The sequence below is a fragment of the Bos indicus x Bos taurus genome, chromosome 22 (assembly GCF_003369695.1).
Source record: "Bos indicus x Bos taurus breed Angus x Brahman F1 hybrid chromosome 22, Bos_hybrid_MaternalHap_v2.0, whole genome shotgun sequence".
NCBI classification, from domain to species: Eukaryota; Metazoa; Chordata; class Mammalia; order Artiodactyla; family Bovidae; genus Bos; species Bos indicus x Bos taurus.
In genome coordinates, this window is record NC_040097.1 from 18,459,547 (window position 1) to 18,480,644 (window position 21,098).

Sequence of the window (21,098 nt, forward strand, 5' to 3'; positions counted from 1 at the left end):
AGAAAGATTCATGAAATTTGATTTGACAATGATTTCTTGGATATGACACTAAAATCACAGGCAACAACAAAAACAACAGAATATAAATTTCCTTCTCCAATGCATGAAAGTGAAAAGTGAAAGGGAAGTCGCTCAGTCGTGTCTGACTCTTAGCGACCCCATTGACTGCAGCCTACCAGGCTCCTCCATCCATGGGATTTTCCAGGCAAGAGTACTGGAGTGGGTTGCCATTGCCTTCTCTGATAATATAAATTAAGCTACATCAAAAACTTAAAACTTCTGTGCATCAAAGGACATGTTCAACGGCATTAAAAGGCAACCTATGGAATGGGATAACGTATTTGGAAATCATATATCTGTAATGTATATATTCGGAATATACAAGGAACTTATACAACAATAACAAAAAACACCTGGTTAAAAATTGGCAAAGATCTAAATAGACATTTATCTAAAAATGATATACAAATGGCCAATAAAGCACATGAAAATCAATATCACTAACCATTAGGGAAATGCAGATCAAAATCTCAGTGAACTATCACCTCACATACATTAGGATGGCTAGTATTGAAAACATGGAAAGGTGTTGGTGAGAATGTGGAGAATTTGGAACACTTGTGCACTGTTGGTGGCAATGTAAAATGATGCAGCAGCTATGGAAAACAATATGGCAGTTTCTAAAAAATTTTTTTAAATAGAATTATCATATGACCCAGCAATTCTACTTCTGGGTATATATCAAAGAATTGAAAGCAGGGTCTCAAAAAAATATGTGTACACCCATGCTCTTAGCAGCATTATTTACAATAGTCAAAAGGTGGAAGTAACTCAGTTGTCCATGGATAGATGAATGGATAAACAAAATGTAGCATATGGAAACAACGGAAAATTGTTCAGTCTTAAAAAGGAAGGAAATTCTGACACGTGCCACAACCTGAATGAACCTTGGGGATGTTATGCTAAGTGAAATAAGTCATAAAATTCAACTATTGTGTGATTTCACTTATATGTGGAATTAAGAGCAGTCAAAAATCAGAATTGAAAGGTGGAATGGTGATTGCCAGGGAATGTGTGAGGGAGGGAGAAATTGGAAGTTATTTAGTGGATATAGTTTCAGTTTTGTAAAATGAAAAATTTCTGGACATTTGTTGCACAACAATCAACCAAGTATATGTGAAAATGCTTAATATTACTGAACTTTACTCTTTAAAATATTTAAGCTGCCAAATTTCATTATGTGCTTTTTTTTAAAACCACAATTAAAAGAAAAACTTGTTTTGTGAGGCGAAAGTGAAAAGTGAAAGTCTCTCAGTCATGTCTAGTAGAAAAAGTCTTAATTGGTAGTTCCCATCTATGTATTTTTATTTTTTTTTGAAGTCAGATGTCCACAGGTGATACAATCAGCTGTTGTACAGTTGCTAAGTTGTGTCTGATTCTTTGTGACTGCATGGACTGCAGCATGCCAGGATCCTCTGTCCTCCACTATCTCCTGGAGTTTGCTCAGATTCATGTCTATTCATGTGCTGTCTCATCATCTCATGCTCTGCCACCCCCTTCTCCTTTTGCCTTCGACCTTTCCCAGCACTGGGGTCTTTCACAGTGAGTCAGCTCTTTGCATCAGGTGGCCAAAGTATTGGAGTGTCAACTTCAGCAACATTCCTTCCAATGAATATTCAGGGTTGATTTCCTTTAGGGTTGACTGGTTTGACACCCTTGAAAACTTCTTTAGAAACCGCTTGAAAAACACTGGTATAGAATAAGAGTGTGTGTGGTGTGTGTGTGTGTATGTGTGTTTAGCTGAACTTTTAAAATTTTCATAATGTAATGGCATATATCTCCTGAGAATAAGGATAATCTCCTACATATCATTATATACCATAATATGACATCTATACTTCACTTCAATATCATCATCACAGTCAAATAATTTAATTATGAGTCAGCTGAGGGTAGGGCATGGAGAAGGCAATGGCACCCCACTACAGTACTCTTGCCGGGAAAATCCCATGGACGGAGGAGCCTGGTGAGCTGCAGTCCACGGGGTTGCTAAGAGTCAGACCCGACTGAGTGACTTCACTTTCACTTCTCACTTTCATGCATTGGAGAAAGAAATGGCAACCCACTCCAGTGTTCTTGCCTGGAGAATCCCAGAGACGGGGGAGCCTGGTGGGCTGCCATCTATGGGGTCACACAGAATCGGACTCGACTGAAATGACTTAGCAGCAGCAGTAGCAGAGGGTAGAGCAAAGAGGGGGTGGTATAGGGTTATAGGGTGTTAACAGGGCTATAAGAGAGCATACTTTCTAAAGGGATGATGTAGAGGGAAGAAATGTTTGTCATTTTTAGTATATTCATTTTAACTCTTGGTTTTAAAAAAGCATTCTTCCCCAGTATTTTTGTTTTCATTGACATATAGGGCTTCATAAGTGGCGCTAGTGGTAAAGAATCCATCTGCCCGTGTAGGAGATGCAGGAGACTACAGTTTGATCCCTGGTTCGGGAAGATCCCCTGGAGTAGGAAATAGCAACCCAGTGGACCGAGGAACCTGGCAGGTTACAGTCCATGGAGCTGCAAAGAGTCAGACAGGACTGAGCGACTGAGCACATGCACACGTTTGACATGTAACATTCATTAAAGTATCATTTCCCCCATGGTTTCTACCTCAGTTCAGATAAAAATAATTTCCTACCTGTGATACCTCCCTTCATCCCTCATTCTATAGTTACAGTAATCCTTCTAATATATGAATATGGTCTTGTTCCTCCACTGTTTAATACCCTTCAGTGATTTCTAGTTGCTGCTAGGACAAAGGCTTGGGTTACAAGGTCCTGCTTGGTGGTTGACTGGATGTAAGAAATAAGGGAAATGGAGGATTCAAAGATCACATCACAGTTTATTGCTCAGATAACTGGTGGGGGTTGTTCAAGTGGAAGAGCATGTTATGAATTAAATTTGGCTGGATTATATTTGGGTTTCCTATGAGACATACAATTGGAGCTATTGAATAGAGAGTTGAATGTGTGATTCTAGACCCCAGGATGGAAATTTGGGTTAGAAATATAGAATTAAGAGTTATGAAAATATAAATGGTAAGTAAAGACTCAGAGATATTTGAGGAGAAAACCTGGAGAGACTGCAAAAAATAAGAGGTAAAGGTTTGGGCAGAAATGACATATAAGAGATGAGTAAAGGATCAAAAGGAAGTAGTCAAAAAAGTAGAAGAAAGACTCCCTGAATTTGCTGAGGCTCACACCAGTGGTGTAAAACTGTCTCTCAGTAAACAGGGATAGGCCATCAAATGTCTCTTCTTCTAAGATGTCAAATAAGGTAAGTCTTGCAAAGTAACACGAAGATCAACAGTGACCTCTGCAAGATTTCTTTTGTAGAGCCATTCACCTAGAAGCCACATTCTAGTAGATTAAGAAGTGATTGGTAAGTGAGGAAGGGCTGATAGCAAATGAAGACAACAGTTAAAGAAATTTGATAGTGAAAGGGAATAAAGGAACTACAAGAGCTACAGTGTTAGGCATTTTATAGAGAATTTTTACAATTTGTTCCCAATGGGAGATGCATGGATTTTGAAGACAGAGACAAAAGGAAGAATAATCACAGTGAGGTGCCTGAAACAGTAGAAGTGATGAGACTTAGAGCACAGAGCAAAGGATTATGGCTAGACAGGAGGAGAAGTGTATGATCCATTTTAATGAAAGACAATGTATAATTTATAGATAAGCTAGCACGTGGACTCTTACTACATTTCCTGCGAGATTATTTGAAATTTAATTTGATATTCTTGAATAATATCTTAGTATGTAGATTCTTCTGAAAGCTACAATTATAATATCCTTTTTTTTTCCACAAAAGGAACAAAGGCAAAATAAAATCTTTTGTATTAGAGCCTTAATTTAATGTGGTTTGATTATTAAAGACTCATTCTCCCATACTGCTAATGGATGTTTTTGTTCAAGTATTATGAATAGAAATGTATATGTACTGATCTTTCAAGAAATACCCCTCTATCATAGTTTTGTAGAACAATAGCGGAATTTACAATTGAAAGTAAAAATAAAAAGTTTAGTGAAAGAACTTTTAAAGAGTCAAAATCATGCAGTAAATTAACCTAAAAGTTGAAGGACAGAGGATAACACTTATTTGCAATGATAAATTCTCCCCAAAACTTATCTTTTATGTACTTTATCAAAACCTTTAACACAATTTAAAAATAGTCTGTTTTATTGTTTTATAAAAACAGATTGTTATATACTTGCTTAAATTTAATTTTTATTTTATATTATAGTTGATTAACAATTGTGTGTTAGTTTCAGGTATATAGCGAAGTTATTCAGTTATACATATATGTGTATCCATTCTTTTTCAGATTCTTTTCCCACATAGGCTATTATAGAATACTGATTTGAGTTCCCTGTGCTATTCAGTAGCTCCCTGTTGATTATCTATTTTATTTGCAAAAGTATGAATATGCTGAGCCCAAACTCCTAATTTATCTCTCTCTCCCAGGTTTCCCATACCCGACAACCACAAATCTTCCTTCAAAGTCTGTGTGTCTGTTTCTGTTTTGCAAATAATTTTATTTGCATATTTTTTTAAATTTAGATTCCACATAAAGAGTGCTGTCATACAATATTTGTCTTGTCTCTGTGTTACTTATTTCACTTAGTATGATAATTGCTAGGGCCATCCATGTTGCTGCCAATGACATGATTTTATTATTTTTTATGACTAATATTCCATATATACCACGTCTTTATCCATTCTTCTGGAAATGGACATTTAGGTGTTTCTATGACTTAGCTGTTGTAACTAGTGCTGCAATGAACACTGAGGCTCATGTATCTTTTTGAATTATGATTTTCTTTGGATATGTGCCCAGGATTGGGATTGTTGGATCAGATGGTAGCTTTAGTTTTAGTTTTATAAGAAACCTCCATACTGTTTTCTATAGTGGCTGCACCAATTTATATTCCCACCCTTTTCTCCACAACCTCTCCAGCATGTATTGTTTGTAGACTTTTTGATGATGGCCATTCTGACCTGTGTGAGGTGATATCTCATTGTAGTTTAAATTTGCATTTCTTTCATAATTAGTGATGTTGAGCAACTTTCCGTGTGCTGTCTGCCATCTGTATGTCTTATTTGAAGAAATATCTATTTAGATCTTCTGCCTATTTTTGATTTTTTTTTTTTTTAACACAGCACTGCTTGAGCTGTTGTATATTTTGGAGGTTAATCCCTTGTCAGTCACTTCATTTGCAAATATTTTCTCTCATTCTGTGCATTGTCTTTTCTTTTTGTTTATGGTTTCCTTTGCTGTGCAGAAGCTTTTAAGTATAATTAGGTCCAGTTTTATTTATTTTCATTTTCTTTACCCTGGGAGGTGAATCCAAAAAGATATCAATGTGATTTATGTCAAAGAGTATTCTAGTTTTTCTTCTGATACTTGGAGTAACAGGCAAGTTTGGCCTTGGAGTACAAAATGAAGCAAGGCAAAGGCTAACAGAATTTTGCCAAAGAATGCATTGGTCATAGCAAACACCCTCTTCCAACAAAACAAGAGAAGACTCTACACATGGACATCACCAGATGGTCAATACTGAAATCAGATTAATTATATTCTTTTCAGCCAAAGATGGAGAAGCTCTATACAGTTAGCAAAAACAAGACCAGGAGCTGACTGTGGCTCAGATCATAAACTCCTTATTGAAAAACTCAGACTTAAATTGAAGAAAGTAGTGAAAACCACTAGACCATTCAGGTATGACCTAAATCAAATCCCTTATGATTATAGAGTAGAAGTGACAAATAGATTCAAGGGATTAGATCTGATAGAGTGTCTGGAGAACTGTGGACAGATGTTCATAATATTCTACAGGAGGTGGTGATCAAAACCATCCCCAAGAAGAAGAAATGCAAAAAGGCAAAATGGTTGTCTGAGGGGGCCTTACAAATAGCTGAGAAAAAAAAGAAAAGCTAAAGGCAAAGGAGAAAAGGAAAGATATATCTATTTGAGTGCAGAGTTCCAAAGAATAACAAGGAGAGATAAGAAAGCTGTCCTCAGTGATCAATGCAAAGAAATAGAGGAAAAGAATAGAATGGGAAAGACAGAGATAATCTTCAAGAAAATTAGAGATACCATGGGAACATTTCATGCAAAGATGGGCACAATAAAAGACAGAAATGGTATGGACCTAACAGAAGCAGAAGATATTAAGATATTGCCTCTTGGTGGCAAGAATACATAGAACTATACAAAAAAAAAAAAATCTTCATGACCTAGATAACCACGATTGTGTGATCACTCACCTAGAGACAGACATCCTGGAGTCCAAAGTCAAGTGGGCCCTAGGAAGCATCACTATGAACAAAGCTAATGGAGGGGATGGAATTCCAGCCAAGTGATTTCAGATCCTAAAAGATGATTCTTTGAAAGTGCTGCACTCAGTATGTCAGCAAATTTGAAAAACTCAGAAGTGGCCACAGGACTGGAAAAGGTCAGTTTTCATTCCAATCCCAAAGAAAGGCAATGCCAAAGAATATTCAAACTACTGCACAACTGCACTCATCTCGTCTCACATGCTAGCAAAGTAATGCTCAAGATTCTCCAAGCCAGGCTTCAACAGTATGTGAACCATGAACTTTCAGATGTTCAAGCTGGATTTAGAAAAGTCAGGTTAACCAGAGATCAAATTGCCAGCATCTGCTGGATCATAGAAAAACCAAGAGAATTCCAGAAGAACATATACTTCTGCTTCATTGACTACACCAAAGCCTTTGACTGTATGGATCACAACAAACTGTGGAAAATTCTTAAAGAGATGGGAATACCACCTTACCTGCTTCTGAGAAATCTTTATGCAGGTCAAGAAACAACAGTTAGAACCAGACATGGAACAATGGACTGGTTCCAAACTGAGAAAGGAGTACGTCAAGGCTGTATATTGTACCCTGCTGGTTTAGCTTATATAGTACATCATGCGAAATGCCAGACTGGATGAAGCACAAGCTGAAATCAAGATTGCAGGGAGAAATATTGGTAACTTCACATACACAGATGACACCACCCTTATGGCAGAAAGTGAAGAGGAACTAAAGAGCCTCTTGATGAAAGTGAAAGAGGAAAGTGAAAAAGCTGGCTTAAAACTCCACTTTCAAAAAGTGAAGATCACGGCATCTGGTGCCATCACTTCATGGCAGATAGATGGGGAAACAGTGAGAGACTTTATGTTTTTGGGCTCCAAAATCACTGCCAATGGTGACTGCAGCCATGAAATTAAAAGATGCTTGCTCCTTGAAAGAAAAGCTGTGACAAACCTAGATGGTATATTAAAACACAGACACATTACTTTCCTGACAAAGGTCCATCTAGTCAAAGCTATGGTTTTTCCAGTAGTCATGTATGGATGTTAGAGTTGGACTGTAAAGCAAGCTGAGTGCCGAAGAATTGATGCTTTTGAACTGTGGTGTTGGAGAAGACTCTTGAGAGTCCCTTGGACTGCAAGGAGATGCAACCAGTCAATTGTAAAGGAAATCAGTCCTGAATATTCATTGGAAGGACTGATGCTGAAGATGAAGCTCCAGTACTTTGGCCACCTGATGCAAAGAACTGACTCATTTGAAAAGACCCTGATGCTAGGAAAGATTGAAGGCAGAAGGGGACGACAGAGGATGAGATGGTTGGATGGCATCACTGACTCGATGGACATGAGTTTGAACAAGCTCCAGAAGTGATGCACAGGGAAGCATGTCCATGCTGCAGTCAATGGGGTCACAAAGAATCAGACACGACCAAGTGACTGAACTGAAGTGTTTTATGGTGTCTGGCCGTACTTTTAGATCTTTAATCTGTTCTGAGTTTATTTTTGCATATGATGTTAGGGAGTGCTCTAATTTTATTCTTTTGCATGTAGTTGCCCAGTTTTCCCAGAATCACTTATTGAAGAGACTGTCTTTTCTCCATTGTATATTCTTTGTCACAGATTGTCATAGATTAATTGACCATAGGTGCATGGGTTTATTATTGGGGTTTATATCCTATTCCATTGATCTATATTTTTCTGTTTGTGCCAGTATCATACTGTTTTGATCACTGTGGCTTTGTATTAGTCTGAAGGCAGGGCCTCTGATTCCTCCAGCTTGTTTTCTGTCTCAGAATTGCTTTATATATTTGGGGTCTTTTGTGTTTCCATACAAATTAAAAAAAATTTTGTTCTATTCTGTGAAAAATGCCTTTGGTAATTTGATAGGAATTACTTTGAATCTACAGATTGCCTTGGGTAGTACAGTGATTTTGACAATATTGATCTTTCCAATCTAAGGAAAGATCTTTCCATCTATTTTTTTTACCTTTACTCTCTTTCATGAACATCTTATAGTTTTCAGAGTACAAGTCTTTTGCCTCCTCCAATATGTTTATTCTTAGTTTTTTTTGATACAATGGTAAATGGGATTGTTTCCTTAATTTTTCTTTGTATTTCTATTATACATGTACGACAACAGTATAATAGCAAACTAATAACCAAACCATGGTCACCAAAGCAGTTCAAGCACCCTCAAGGTCCAATACTCTGTTTGCTATGATGTGTTTTGTTTTTTAATATTATTATCTAGTTCATAAATAATACTGTATTCATAAAAGAGTACAGATACAATTTCAATTTCTTCTCCAATGCTGATGGTAACTGAATGACTTTTAAAAGTACAAAATAGGATGGGGAACACATGTACACTCATGGCAGATTCAAGTCAATGTATGGCAAAACCAATACAATATTGTAAAGTAAAATAAATAAATTAATTAATTTTAAAAAAAGTTCAAAATAACTTAAATTTTAAAAAGCAAGCAAAAAAAAACTATCACTGTTTGCAGATGACATGATATTATATATAGAAAATCCTCAAGATGCTGTCAGAAAACTGCTAGAGTTCATCAATGAATTTGATAAAGTTGCAGAATACAAAATTAATATACAAAAGTCTCTTGTATTCCTATACACTAAAAAAGGTGAAGCTGGCTCAATTATAAATGGTTGATTATTTATTGACTCATATCAATAAATAACTTACAACTCAGAGCAGATCCAGAGCTCAAAGAACATTACCAAATTCCTTTCTCTACATTCCTTCTCTAGGTTGTCTCAAGCCCTATGCTAGTTCTCTTGGGTTTACAAAATGGCTATAGCGTTTTCAATCTCATATTCTTAAAGTAGAGCATTTTGAACCAAAGTCCTGGAGTTCATCTTCATTTGCATCATCTGAGACCATATGCTTACCTCTGAACTAATCACTGTGGTCAGATAAATGTGGCTTAAAAGGCTGGATTGTGTCTGTTTTTAAATCAGTCACTGCAACAAAGGAAATGAGATATGCTGACTGACTGGGAATGAAGTCCCACCCAAATTCTGCCTGGGAATGGGGAGAAAACTCTGGGTCCTCTTATAAGGAAGGAAGAGGGTAGATATTAGGCAGCAAAGCAGATGTCCATTTTAATGTCATTATATATATGGTAATTTTTTAGACATAACAGATAAATCAGTATTTTAAAATTCTAAGTATAATGAAGAATTTAATGTAAAGAAGTTCTGTCATGTTTTTTAGGTGATTCAGTGTACATATGTTTAGTTCGAATATTAGACTCATTGTCACACATTTGATTGTCCCAGGTTTCACATTAACTCTTAGACTCTTTGTGAGCCCAGCTGCACAGCCACAGGAAATCCAGTATTATTGGATGCCCATGTATTTTCCAAGGTCTGCAGGAAAACACTAGGTATCCAGAAATCATTTTTGAAGTGATTACTTGACTGCATTTTTCCTCAGACCCAACATTTTTATCAAGGATTCTGCATGGTTGCTACCCTTGCTGATGAATATCTGTCATGTTTGAAGTTGTTGAAATAGATAATGTTGTTACCAGTTTAAAAACAAAAAGACTTCTGGGAGCTGGCCTGCCACTCACAGCTAGGCCTTTGTTGGTGGTTGTTATTGTGCATGAACCATTTCACAGAATACCAACATTAGAAAAGGCTACTCTGTGACCATGATGGATCAAGACCAAAGCAAGACCACTCCATAATCATGTCTAAATACAAACAAGAACATGAACATTATCTAGCCCACAGAAATGATGAAACATTTCTCTATCCTGGCTAATATGAATGACTGCTCTTTCTTTACCAGTTATCAGTTCAGTTCAGTTGCTCAGTCATGTCCAGCTCTTTGCAAGCCCATGGACTGCAGCATATCAGGCTTCCCTGTCTATCACCAACTCCCGGAGTCCACCCAAACCCATGTCCATTGAGTCGGTGATGCTGTCCGATCATCTCATCCTCTGCCGTCCCCTTCTCCTCCTGCCTTCAATCTTTCCCAGCATCAGGGTCTTTTCAAATGAGTCAGTTCTTTGCGTCAGGTGGCCAAAGTATTGGAGTTTCAGCTTCAACATCAGTTTTTCCAATGAACACTCAAGACTGATCTCCTTTAGGATGGACTGGGATAGCTATGCCTTATTTCATTCTTCCTGTCATGTAGATAAGATCTATTTTATTTTTTTAAATATAAATTTATTTATTTTAATTGGAAGTTAATTACTTTACAATATTATATTGGTTCTATTAATGTTCACAGTTACTGAATTTACCCTGCTTCATCAGAGGATCCAATCCAGAGCAAAGCCTTGCTTCCCTACACTCTCCCCCAAATCAGCTAGCATAAATCCTATAAGAAGCTCTGTGTGTGTGTGTGCACTCAGTTGCTCAGTCATGTCTGACTCTGTGACCCCATGGATTGTAGCCTGCCGGAGTCCTCTGACTATGAGATTTCACCAGCAAGAATACTTGAGTGGGTTGCTATTTCCTCCTCCAAGGGGTCTTCCTGACCCAGGGATCGAACGCATGTCTCTTGCGTCTCCTGCATTGGTGGGTGGATTCTTGACCATTGTACCCCCTGGGAAGTCATAATAAGTTCTAACACCCTGTATAGTTGCTTTGCACTACTGTGTCAATTTCTGTCATATAGCGAAGTGAATCAGCTATATGTGTACATATACCCCCTCCTTTTTTGGATGTACATATACCCCCTCCTTTTTTGGATGTCCTTCCTATTTAGGTCACCAGCGAGTACTGAGTGGAGTTCCCTGTGCTCTACAGCAGGTTCGCATTAGCTACCTGTTTTGTACATGGTAGTTTACGTATATGTCAGTCCTAATCGCCTGATTCATCCCACCCACCCCTTACTTTCCTTCCCCCTTAGTATCCATGCTTATTATTTATTCTCTGCATATGTGTCTCTGTTTCTGATTTGGAGTAAGATCATCTATACCATTTTCAACTCTAACACCCTCTTACTGAGATGCCCATAGTTCCCCATTGGTGGGTTTTCTTCTTGTTGCAACAAGCAATGAACCTTTTCAATGACTCTGATGAAGAAGGACATGAAGGTATGTTCCTTGTCTTTGGCTGGTGGGCATTAAAACTAGTAAATTTGGAACTCAATTTTCATTTTTAGGAAGCAAATAGAATGCTGTTATGAATTCCACCCAGTTGCCAGGATTGGAGGTTGGGGATTCTTTCTTGGGCCCTAGTGTTCAATAGGTTAGCAACAAAGCTTTTTCACTTAAATACTGATGCCAGTCAAGCCCTGAGTTTGAAGCTAAGACTCCAAGAGAAGCTATTTCAATAGAGTCACCTACACTATCATGTCCTGAATACTGCTTATACTGCCTGCGACCATCACTGTTGGTGCTGATTTTTTGGCATAGATCTTCATTTATACATCCAGGCAAAGATGCCTTTTTAAGGTAGGAAAAGGTGTTGGGGATTGGTAGGGCCCAAAAGTGCAATTGATTGAGTCCTAAAGTATTGTAATTTTAGAAATTCATACACACACACATTCACACAGACTTATTTCACTAGGGTGCTTAAGTTAGCACAAATTTGGCTATTTCCCATACCCATAATCAATATTCCCCTGTCATGTCAGGTGCTGTTGCTGGTCTAACTCACTCACAATGTAGTCTTCCCTTATGGCAAATTGTCTTCTGGCAAATCTCCTAAAAGTTGACTTTCATTAAGGCCTGCAGTTCTCTGCTGGTTATATCTCAACTTTAACAGTGGGTAGAATTTAAATCTTCTTCTTCTGGAAGGCTTTTGGCCCCAGGAGAAGAATAATTTGGCAAATTACTGGATACAAATGGATAAAAGTATGAAGGAATTCACTTCACTCCACTACCCCAAAACATCTAATCCTCACACAAACTGACACATACAGAGGGAAGTTGTCTAATTCCACTGACCAAATCCTCTGGGTTCCCACTTCATACAGATGTTCTTTTACTAGCTTTTGTTTTGCTAACAAAACATATGTAGCGGAATGGAATTTCCTTCTCTATTTTATCCTTCCTCATCCAATAGGAGTCAAGTATGCTGTTTAGAATAATCGCTGAAATTTATCAACAAGTATAGAGTTGGTAATATGAGAAAGGTTTATCTCATAGAAAGCCCAACGTGAAGGACTTCTGTCCCCTCTATTGACCCGGATCAGAATCTGCCATGAAAACTAGAATGAGCTACTCATTCTACTTGACCTAGAATGGAGCTGGGGCAATGGAGTGAGTTTAGAATTGTAGAAAGGACCAAAAAAAAGGGAAAAAGACAAGAGAAGAGGGTAAAAGGAGCAGAAGGCATTCCAGGATACTCATCTTGCATGATCTTCTGACATCTCATATCTGTGTGTGTTTGTGATGTTAAAAGAAAGGATATGTCTTCTGTTCATAGACTTCCATGCATGCACTTATACTGCATGCATAATGCATACATATATACCTAATCATAGTCTTTAAATATAACTTAATCAGTTGAAAAGCCCTTGAAAACTGGAGAAAAGGTCAAAGCAAACTTACAAGATGAGATTTCTTCACTGGTGATTTGAAATTTCTTCACTGATGATATGGTTAAGACACCTTTCTTGAAAATACTAAAAGTTTTCTAAATGTTTTGTAAAAGCATTTTTAAAATGATCTTCAGGTGTATCTAAAGAGTATACAAGCCGTGTTTATCATACAGCAGTTTGTGGTTGAGTAAATTTCCTAGTCTTCTCTGATATAAACTTGGTATTAATCAGCCAAATTTAACCAGAGATTTGGGATCTGTTTATATTTATTACTGTGATCTGTTTTCCTAATAAAATTCCTAATATAATCACCAGGAAAAGCAAGTTACTTTAATGCAATGACCATAGAACCCAGCACCTTTTCCCACCATCTCCACACTGATTGCACTTCAGTTTTAAAGACTTACTGGTTGCCTCTACCTTGAACTCCTTTTCTGGCTCTTCCTCCTTTTACCCTCTTACTTCTTGAGGAACAGTTCTTTGTTTATTCAAAAGTAGATGTTTGAGAGAGAGTAAGTGTCAGGCACTGTGTTAGGTATAGTCAATGATGCAGTTTATCCTCTGCTTTCTCTATAATTAAAAGAGTTAAAATTAGCTCAGAACTTAATGGATGTCAGGCCCTATTCTAATGGCCTTATGTGTATTCTTTCTTGTAATCCTCACAATCACCCTCTGAGGTAGGTTTTAATTTAATCCTTATTTTATAAATAAAAGAAATAGGGCAGAGAAAGGATAAACGACTTGCTTTGTAAAGGTAGTTATGAGCATGGGGGATGAGAGTCCAGAGTAAAAGATATACCATTTACATATGATATGCTGAGTATTGAAGTGTATTTGCTCAAAACAAAATCATCTATATTTGGCTAATGCTGTCATCCATTAGCTTTACTTTGTATGTCTAAAGTTACAAAGCAGAATTATTTTTAAAATGTTTGATAATTCCGGTCCTGAGAAGCTCAAATGAGTTATGCTGTGCTGTATTTTCTGGTATGCATGTTTGGAAATGCACAAATAATGACTTGTACAGTCCTCTACTGCTATCTTTGGTCTCTTCCCAGTCCCTTTATTTTTCTGTTGGCCTGACAGGTTGCTAAAGATAGTCTTTGAATAGATAATCATGGATAATGCACTCACCTCAATTAAAATTAACTATAGCTATATTTGGGCTTCCCTGGTAGCTCAGCTAGTAAAGAATCCACCTGCAATGCAGGAGACCCTAGTTCAATTCCTGGGTCAAGTTCTCCTGGAGAAGGGATAGGCTACCCCCTCCAGTATTCTTGGGCTTCCTTGGTGGCTCAGACATTAAAGAATCTGCCTGCAATGTGGGAGACCTGGGTTTGATCCCTGGGTTGGGAAAATCCCTTGGAGGAGGGCATGGCAACCCACTCCAGTATTCTTGCCTGGAGAATCCCCATGGACAGAGGAGCCTGGCAGGCTACAGTCCATGGTGTCACCAAGAGTTGGCCATGGCTGAGCAACTAAGCACACAACATAAAGCTGCATTTAGATAATAAAATATTTCTGTTGAAAATAGGGCTCATTTTTATAGAACAAAAATTTAATCCTTATGTCATATTGTTTAGAGAATCTGCTTTGCTTGCTATTCTCCTGATATGGGATTAGAATTAAGTTACTTAATGTTTATTAAATTGTTTTAACTTTTTAGTTTTTTCTCTACTTCTTTGCCTCATTTGTTTATCTCTTTGGTTGACTTGCTTGAACATTTTTCAATCTTTGTATTTTTCACTATAATGTTACTTTTAATTCCTTTGGGCTAAAATGTAAACACTAAAGAGAAAAACAAAAATCTGCAAAGGGACTATAGGGGCTTTGCTTTTATTTATTTACTGGTTTAGAAAGTTGTTCCTTAGTTTGCCAGAAAGCAATCCTGTTTATAAACAGTAGAATCAGTATCAGAATTATGATGTTCTTTAAAACAATAAAACATAACCCAAAGTAAATTTTAAATCTATAAACATATCTAGTTACTGTCATAAATAATGTTAATCTAATAAAATATGAAACAGACATTTTAATTTTCATTTCAGTTAGGAATATACCAATAGATATGCTGTCATACTCTCACAAACCACTTCCTTTTGTTGACATGTTCAACAAAATACAGATTATTATATGTAACCCATCTTCTGTTTTTGCTTCAGATAGTTGAACTTACTTGCAACATGCTGAGAATTGGATGGCTTTTATTTAGAAGATTCTTGGTGTATAAAAATTATTCAATGTATGATATTAAAAACCAATTCTATATAAGAAACCCCATGGATGCATTTTGGGTTTTTATCTATAACAGATTATTTTAATTTGGGAACAGTTATGCAAATAATAAATAAGTATAGTATACAGTGTTTATGTATAATAATGTTTCATTTATTTATATTTCATTTTAAAACATTTCATATGTTTGAATGTATTGAAAACTGCAAATTATCTAGTTCAATACTGGGATAATAGCATCATTTATTAATATGTTACAACCTTACAGATATTTAAGTAGGAAAGATTTAGTTTACCTAGATTAAGATTGGCAGATAAGATTTGTGCCAAACCTTGTCTTAAAATAAATCTTTTTCTATTTTTTTAGACTTTGGAATTCAGTTTACTAAAGGAAACAAAGTGTTTCTTTTTACATTATGTCCTCCTTAGATTTATTTAAAGTATTGAAAGGTCAGAAATAATTATAAAATAGTCTTCATTTTATTTAGCTGTGTTTTAGGGTTACTGTAACAAAACAGTTCAAAAATCTCAGCAACTTCCAACAGAAGTTTATTTCATGGCTGCTTTATCACAGTTTGATGATGTCTTCCTTCTGAGACTCATGCTGAGGGAGAAGCCCCTACCTTGAACCCTGCCAATCCCATGATAAAGGAAAATGAAGAATGTAGTACAATTATGCAATATCCCTTAAAGCTTCCCATGTTTTACTGGCCAAAGGAAATTATATGACAAAACCTGATGTCAGTGGGCAGGCACCAAATATTTTGAACAATGATACAATATAATCTACTATACTCCACCCTCTTGGCCACAAATATTCACTTCCTTCCCTTCTACATGAAAAATATACTCATTCCATACCTAAGGTAGACAGTTCAATAGTCCCTCCAATCACAATATCAGGCACAAAGTTCAAGGTATCTTAATAATTTTTTCTATGGAGCATGGATGAGACTCCTCTTACTCCAGAGACTTATGAACTAAAAAAGCTAAGTTATTTACTCTCCATACATCCAATATGCATAGATGAAACAGGGATGGGTAACTGTAATAAACTGCAATAAATACTCCCATTTCTGAAAAGGGAATAATGGAAGATATAGCAGTCATTAGCTATGTCATTATTATCTGAAATCCTACAAATGTCAGAAGGGCTTTTTACCCTAGGGTTGAGGAATATCCCTGGATTAGCTGGTGTTTCTGCTTTCTGGGAGTAGTTCTTTAGTACAATTTTTTCCCTTGCCTTTTTGCTTGCTTCTTTTGCATTATCCTTCCTGGACACATCTGAACAAGGCTGTGGAGAATATGTCTTCCCTGGGAAGCCATTGACCTTCCTCAGCCTGTCACTGAATCAATTAATACAGGGATCTGCCCTGTCTCTGCCCTTCTCTTATATAAGATAATACATTTAAACCAATGTGATTGAGGGTTCTCTTACATTCCGCAAAACACATTTTAATTTATAAAAATCTAATATCAAAGTCTTCTGTAATATGAGTAGAACTGTGACAGAAGTTTGTTCAGGCTGGACTACAACTGTATCAAACTGATTTTTTCAGCAGTCTAAAATGGAAACTGCCTCTGAAATTCTTTTCAAGTATTATTCTGAATATGAAAAGATTATGTAAAGATTTTTAATTATTGGAAACAAATGTGGTATAGTATTATCATTATAACATCATGACTTGATGCTTTATTAAGATTCATAATATTATGATGGTGTGAAGATCATTTAATAAGGGAAAAATAATCTTTTGATCAAATGATGCTGGGACAAGTGGACATGTGTGTGTGTGCTAAGTCTCTTCAGTCATGTCCAACTCTGTAGCCCATCAGGTTCCTCTGTCCATGGGAGTCTCCAGACAATACTGGAGTGGGTTGCCATGCCCTCCTCCAAGGCATCTTCCTGACTGGAAATCAAACCCGCATCTCTTATGTCTCCTGCATTGACAGGCAGGTTCTTTACCACTAACACCACCTGGGAAGCTTGGGACTATTGGACACCCACATGCAAAAGAATAAAGTCACACCTTCATTTCACACATATTCAAAAATTAACTCACAATGGATCAAAGACCAAAATATGATAACTGAAGCTAAATTTTTTTCAGAAGAAATTAAATGTGTAAATCATTATGACCTTAGATTAAGCAGTGGTTTGTTAGGTAGATCACCAGAAGCACAAGCCACAAAAGAAAAAATTTTTTAAATAGTAATTATACCATCAAAATGGAAACATTTTTGTGCTTCAAAGGGCATAAACAAGAAAACGAAAATACAATCAAAAGAATGGGAAAACATATTTGCAAAGTATTTATCTGATAAAGGGTTAATAACTAGAATATATAAAATGCTATAGAAACTAGTATTGAAAAAACAAACAATCCAATTTGAAAGTGAGTACCCTACTCCAGTACTCTTGCCTGGAAAATCCCATGGACAGAGGAGCCTGGTAGGCTGCAGTCCATGGGGTCGCTAGGAGTCGGACACGACTGAGCGACTTCACTTTCACTTTTCACTTTCCTGCATTGGAGAAGGAAATGGCAACCCACTCCAGTGTTCTTGCCTGGAGAATCCCAGGGACGGGGGAGCCTAGTGGGCTGCTGTCTCTGGGGTCGCACAGAGTCAGACAGGCTGAGGCGACTTAGCAGCAGCAGCAGCAAAGGATCTGAATAAACATTTTTCAAATAAGATATACAAATGGCTAATACACATATGAAAAGATGTTCATTAACACTGCTATATGTCACCTATGAACTGTTGTTAAGAGGATAAATCCTAAGAGTTGTCATCACAGGAATATATTTTTAAAATGTTTCTTTTATTTTGTATCTATATGAGATGATGGATGTTCACTACAAGTATTGCACTAATCATTTCATGATGTATGTAAGTTAAATCATTAATGCTGTACATCTTAAGGTCATATGGAGCTATACATTAGTTGTATCTTAATAAAACGAGAAGAAAATATAACAGATTTGCAAAAAAAAAAGAAAAGATGTTCATTCATTGAACATTTTTTCATTAGCCCCCAGTAAAAAATCAAACCCATAGTGATATACCACTTTACATTCACTATGCATGCATGCTAAGTCACTTCAGTCGTGCCCGACTCTGTATGACCCCATAGACGACAGCCCACCAGGCTCCCCTGTCCCTGGGATTCCCCAAGCAAGAATACTGGAGTGGGTTGCCATTTCCTTCTCCAATGCATGCGTGCATGCTATATCAGTTCAGTCGTGTCTGACTCTGTGCGACCCCATGGACAGCAGCCCATTAGGCTCCTCTGTCCATGGTATTTTCCAGGCATGAATACTGGAGTGGGTTGCCATTTCCTTCTCCATCACATTCACTAAGATGGCTATAATAACCAGTGTTGATAAGGATATGGAGAAATAAGAACTCTCATACACAACTGGTGGGAATGTAATAGTGCAACTACTTTCAAAAACGTTCTGGCAGTCCCCCTAGAAATTAAATGTAGAGTTACCATATGATCCAACTTTTCTACTACTAGGTATGTACCCAAAAAAAGTGAAAACATATATCTGCACAAAAACTTACACATGAATGTTCGTAGCAACATTATTCATAGTAACCAAAAGGTGGAAACAAACCAAATGTCCAACAGTTGTTTAATGGATAAATACGTTATATCCATATAATGGAATATTATTCAGTCATTAAAAAGAAAGGGAGGTACTGATACATGTTACAACATGAATGAAACTTGAAAACCTTAGGCTAAGTGAAAGAAGCCAGACATAAAAAGTCACATATTGTATGATTCCATTTGTATGAATTGCCTAGGACAGGCAAATCCATGACAAAAATTAGACTAGTCATTGTCAGGGGCTGAGGGAGGGTAAGGACAAATAACTACTAATGGTCACAGGGTTTCTTTTGGGAGTGATGAAAATATTCTGGAATTAGTGGTTATGGTTACATAACTCGGAATGTACTGAAAACTACTTAATTATACATTTTTATAGAATACCTTTATGCTATATGAATTGCACAATTATAAAACAGAAAAATGCAGAGCTGTGTGTATAAGCTGAAAGAAATTCAGTTGTATTTTTATGCAATGACAAATCAGAAAATAGAAAATATTTTTCTACTTAAAATAGCATCAAGAAGAATAAAATACATTTGGAGTAAGTTTAACAAAAGAAGTACATGACTTGTACACCAAAAAATATAAACCTTGGTTGAGAGCAATTAGAGAAGTTCTAAGTAAATGGATATAGACATTCCATGTCCCATTGAATTGGGATAGTCAATACGATTTAGGTGGAAATTCTCCCTTAACTGACCTATAGATTCATTGTAATCCCCATCAAAATTCTGAGTGGCTTTTTTACATACATTGACAAACAGATTATAAAATGTATATGAAAATACAAAACACCTACAATAGCCAAAAAAAAAAATCATGAAAAAAAAGTTGGATAAGTTTTACTTTTCAGTTTCAGAACTTATTATAATTACAGTCATTAAAATAGTGTGCTTCTGATAGACATGTGACATAGATGAGTGGAATACAATTGAGTCTTCAGATAAATTTTTAGGGTCAATTAATTTTTGACAAATATATCAAGAAAATTAATTTGGGCAAGTATAATTTTTTTGAAAATACAGTACTGGGACAATTGGATTCCCACATTCAAAAAGATGAACTCATACCCTCACTTTATGCCATACATAAAAATCATAGACTGAAATGTAAATAAAACAATAAGACTTTTAGAATAAAACATAGGAGAAAATCTTCAAGACCTTGGATTAGGCAAAGATTTCTTGCCTGTTAGCTACACCAAAAGCACAACCCATAAAAGAAAAAAATGATAAATTGAACTTAATCAAGAATAAAAACTTTTGTACTTCAAAAGTCACCATTAAGAAAATAAAAGAAGTGAAATGAGATCAAATTGATTAAAAATAATTTCTCATTTGGCGCTTTTATTTCTGTCTTTGGTGGCCAAATACCATGGTACACAGAGAGCCCTCTGTCATTTAAGAACCATACATGTGCACAGAGACTGATGCTGTCTAAAAAGTTTAGTCATTAGAAAAATGCAAATTAAAACCCCAGTTAGACATCATTTACAGATTCAGTGCAATAGGTACCAATTTCCAATGGCATACTTAACAAAACTAAAATAAATTGTAAATTTTGTATGGGACCACAAAAGTCCTCAATAGCCAAAATAATCTTTAAAAAGAAGAACAAAGCTAGAAACATCAAAGTATACTTTTGATGCAATATAACTGAAAGCCTGGAACTAAATCCACACACACATAGACAAGTATTTTATGACAGTAGTGCAAGAAACATACAATGCAAAAAAAAAAAAACAAACAAAAAAAACCCATCAACAGTCTTTTTCAATAAATTGTGTTGAGAAAACTGGAAAGCCACATGCAAAATAATGAAACAAGACTGCTATCCTAAACAATATGCAAAAAATAACTCAAAATGGATTATAGACAAATGTAATACCTGAAACCATTAAATTTCTAGAAGAAAACATAGATGGTAAACTCCCTGACATCAATGTGATAAATGTGTTTTTGTGAGTCTGTCTCCAAAGACAAGGGAAACAAAGCAAAAAGAAATGAATGGGACTACATCTAACTAAAAGGCTTTTGCACAGTGAAGAAAGCCATCATCAAAACAAAAAGGTGATCTACCAAATGGGAGAAGATATTTAAAAATCATATTCCCAAGAAGGAGTTAATATCTAATATATATAAAGAACTCATACAACTTAACCATAGTAGCAAAACCCAAAGAATAAAAAAATGGGCAGAGGATCAGAATATATATTTTTCCAGAGAAGACATAAAGATGGCCAGTAAGCACATAAAATGATTATAAGCACATAAACATCATTAATTATTAGGAAAATGCTAATCAAAATCACAATATCACCTTACATAAGTTAGAGTGGCTG